This window comes from Buceros rhinoceros, unplaced genomic scaffold (assembly GCF_000710305.1).
Source record: "Buceros rhinoceros silvestris isolate BGI_N320 unplaced genomic scaffold, ASM71030v1 scaffold16716, whole genome shotgun sequence".
In the NCBI taxonomy this organism is placed as follows: domain Eukaryota; kingdom Metazoa; phylum Chordata; class Aves; order Bucerotiformes; family Bucerotidae; genus Buceros; species Buceros rhinoceros.
The window spans coordinates 5847-10151 of NW_010417074.1; positions in this window are offsets into that span (position 1 = coordinate 5847).

Consider the following 4305-nt stretch of genomic DNA (forward strand, 5'->3'; position numbering starts at 1 on the left):
GACCGCGTTTTACAAACCTTTTTTTTTGTAAAAAAAAAAAAAAAAAAAGGTATTTTCTTTTTCTGGGAAGGAAAACTTTTAGAAAATGATACTGTTATATGTACATTTCCCAAGTGAGGGGGGAAAACCCCATCTTGGTCCATCTGACCAAGAACTGTACGGTGAATTATGGGGCTGCAGGGTCACATTTCAGGCTCTTGGAGCTTGATATTGGCCATTAAACTTTTCACCAGAATTTTAACAGCCCTTTACTTCTGCCTATCGGTTTACATGGGAAGGCTGGCTCAAGCACGGGGACCGGGCACTAATCTGATCTCCCAGCCAGCCCTGAAAGTAACTCAAACAACCAATGCAGCTTTAATTTGAAATGCTCGATGACTAATCTCTTGTTGTCTTTAATTAATGATCTGCAGTTAATCATTATGAATGGTAAATAGTCTATTTCAGCATCGATAGCAAGATTTCCTATGGGAAAATCTTCCCCTATAGCTTTAATCTAAATATGCATGTTCACGGCGCACTTACCAAATCCTTACCTTTATGCTAGTGCGTGATTACACGTCCATTAACTAATCACGTTTGACAACTTGTTTATGGAGGGGTGCAACTATTTTACATCTCTTGCCTGGGAAAGAAAATACTTTAACAAACGATTATTCAGCAGCTGCAATCACGGAGGACTGAACTAATTGCTTTGAAGATCTCGGTCGAGAAGATCTTGATAAAAATCAAAGGAAACGTTGTTTGACGGAACGCGTGACTGAGAGCGGCAGAAGGGACTCGGGCTCAGTGAGCTGCAGCCCTGCTCCAAGGAGCACGTGGTGAGGAGCACACCTTGAATGGCTGGACTGCCACGGAGAGGAAAAAGCTCGCTTGCTTGTTTGTTCTTTTAAGCTTTAGTTCATCAAACTTAGAACTTCCAGCAGCACGACACTGCTCCTTCAACAGCACGAGGAAGATCACAGCGTCTCACTGCCCCCGGTTCAGACGGTATTTAGCCGATGGTCATGAACCGTTGCGCTGTTTTGCCAAACCCAGCGCCACCAATGGGACCGATGCCTCAAAAAGTGTAATGGGAACTACTGTCACGACCGTGCCTATTCCAGGTGAGAAGCTGAGCGCCATGGCCCTTGCACTGGCTCTTCTTCAATATATGTGAGAGCCCAACCCACATTTATACAGTCCCAGCTCCAGACCCCAACCCAAGTGGTTGTTTCTGCAGTAACCCCTTGGCTCTCTTTAATGCTCCAATAGAGACAGATGGAGCCTAACTAAATAATTGGCTCTATCTTTTCCTTCTTTTCTCTCTCTTAGGTAGGGTTGGCAGAGCTTGCCCTGCTGAAGGAAACACATAGAAAAAGGCAAGTAAACAAATTGTTGCTGACATTTGTATTAATCACTCGAGCAAGCTGTAGAGTAGCAGAAGACTGATCTGTTCTGGTTTATCCTTATGAAAAATGTAAATAGCAGGTTGTGCATTAATGCTTGGAAATCACTGGCTTCACTTGCCAAGGAATTACACAGTTATCTTAAAGGGGTAAGTGGAAAAGCGTGCGTGGGTCTGTAGGTGGTACTGGCTATTGCAGGAGCTGGGATAAACCCCAGTGGCTCCCAGGACAGCAGACCGCTCTTTACGGAAGGATAATGATCAAGCAAATATTTAAGAAATTTGAACTCTAATGAGTTCATGAATGAAATGTGACGTATTATTAGACACAGAACTGAACTCATTAAAATAACAAATAATTCTGATATATTGAAGGCATGGTATAGTAAATCCAATTTGACCGGGAGCTGTGTGTGGAATTCCATTATTAGGGCTTGTCCCTAATAAGCAGCTTTCAATTTATTCAATAAAATTTAAGCAAGACTCTTCCAACTTTGAGCAGTTTCTTCCGTGCTTGAAGAGCTGTTCTGCCTCACATCCTTTCAAATGGCCCATGCCCTGAGACAAAGCTACGCTGGTCAGAAGAGCAGCCTTGTCCCCTGCACTCCATCTGGATTCAGGAGAAGGAAAGGCAAAGCTGCCACAGACCCTCGATTTTGCTGCGAGCCAAATACACGGGCCGAGTCTGGCAGCTCACCGCTTCGTCGGTTGTGACTCGGGCTGATACATCCACAGCACGAGGGGGTCGGTTCAACTGCTCTCAGCTCATTTTAAAAGCCTCCATCCCTCGTGTACAGACACGAGGGACTGAAAAGCGATGATCACTCCGAACTAAAGGAAGTAAAGCAGCTGCCAGCTGAAAAACAACGGTGTTTTCTTCTGCGACACATTTTTGTTCGGTCCTTGCTAACGCAGAACGAGCAGCTAAAGTGGAGACAATGCTAACGTACGCATTACGTCCGTGTAAATCAAGAGCAGCCCTGAGCGAGAAGAGAGCGTTTGGCTCCCGGCACCCAGCTCAAGGAAGATATCGCCAAAATACACACGGGATTTTGAAATAGACACTAATTAGAAAATGGAAAATAGAATCCAAAGAAAGATGGAAAAGCCTGTGACTGTTTGCCTTCAGGGGGGAAAAAAATTAAAGATATTGGTATTTTGGTATCCGTGACAAAAAAAGGAAGGTGATGGACGACTACCGAATCTTTCTCTCTTAGCAAAAGAAAATACACAAATTTTCAAGTCTGGAAAGAAGACTCTTAATTAAAGACTCATACCATCAAACTGCGAGTTTTACAAGGCAGCAGTGATGCCAAAACTTAAGTAAATTAAAAAATATAATTTTCCACTTTTAACTGTCACTATGAATTCGTGTCCAGACACAGACATGCAGTGAAACTTTGCTGGGATAAAAGGCTTCTCCTGTCTGCATACAGAAGAGCCTGGAAGAACTAAGGCCTAGGAGGAAACCGGTGTGAAATAACTCCACAGCGTCCTTCTGCAGGCATTGTGATCACCTTCTGACACAGGGGACACTGGGCAATACCTGAGAAAACTCCTGAAGTGAGACGTGGGATATTATAAATCATATTCTTTAATAACTCTTTTCAAGAAGTTCATAGAAATGCAAAGAAAAGCCTTCACAGAACAAAAGTCACTTCACTAGTTACTATGATTTTTCTCTCTTTAAAGATATAAAAATCTGGGAAGATAGTTTTTCCCCATGAAAAGTGATTTATTTTGACATCTCACAAGCAGATTTTTCTGTGAACATATAATACATATATGGAAAGATTACAGTATAACCATTTGCTAATGGTTCCAGAAAGAGATCATCATACCTTACGTTACTACGGGCCCTCACAGCAGACAGCAGCACCTCGATTCGATTAAATCACTCGGCTGCATTGGCTTGCCTTGCAATTATCAGTCTCTGGTTTTTCCCCACAGACTCTGAAATCAGTCGAATACTCTAAAATTAAAGTGTCGAACAATTCTCTCTGTTTATTACAGTTCTTTTACAAAACTTGGGCCAAACCAACATTTCACGCAAGAGGCACGGTTTGCTTTAAACTAGCAGTGCTACCCCAAGCTCCCGCCGGTGAGGAAAGCAGGACTGTAGAGCAGACATCATACATGGTTTACGAACGGGAGTAAAGCCTGACCTAGTTCTAGATTGAAGAAAATCACACCAAAGCCCGTTTACTCTAGAAACGTTTTTAATTTCACTTGCACGTTTAAACAGAAATACAGTATGTTAGCAGCAAGAAGAGAAGGTTTCTGTTCTAACCTTTCACAATGCATTAGTGTCCAAATCTGCATTTCTCTATTAAGGCAATTACATTAATTACAAATCAATTCTGAATACTAGGACAGTATTTCCAAATATGTACAAACTGCTGTAAAATAACTATTAATATAATTACCGTAGAAAAAAATTAAATTACAGTACTAGTAAAAATGTAAACATTAAGTTAACGTCTTTAAAATCACAAAAGGTACCGTCTACCGTTCCAAGACCAAGTGAACAGCTGAAGGCATTAGATATAATAGGAAAAATGACTAAATTAAGTCTTTGTTCAGTCAGTATTTTGAAAGTTGTTCATGTTCTGTGGAATTTACATTCAAGTTTGGACTAGCAATTGCTTTCAAGTTGTACTTCCTAAAAAAAAGAGCTCGGGTTGACTGTTGTTTCTGCCTCATTTCAGGACAGCAACCCCTTTACTTGGGGGGTCTGGGCAAACACCGAGTCCCCAGGGACTCCACCGCCAGGCAGCAGCACGACAATTTGTCTGCACCAATGAGAACACGGGGCAACAGGACACAAGGGCTGGGAGAAGCCACAGGGCTCCTGCAGCCCCCCAACCCCCATCCCAACAGGAGGGTGGCTAACATCACCAGTGTCTCTGTGAAAGAGT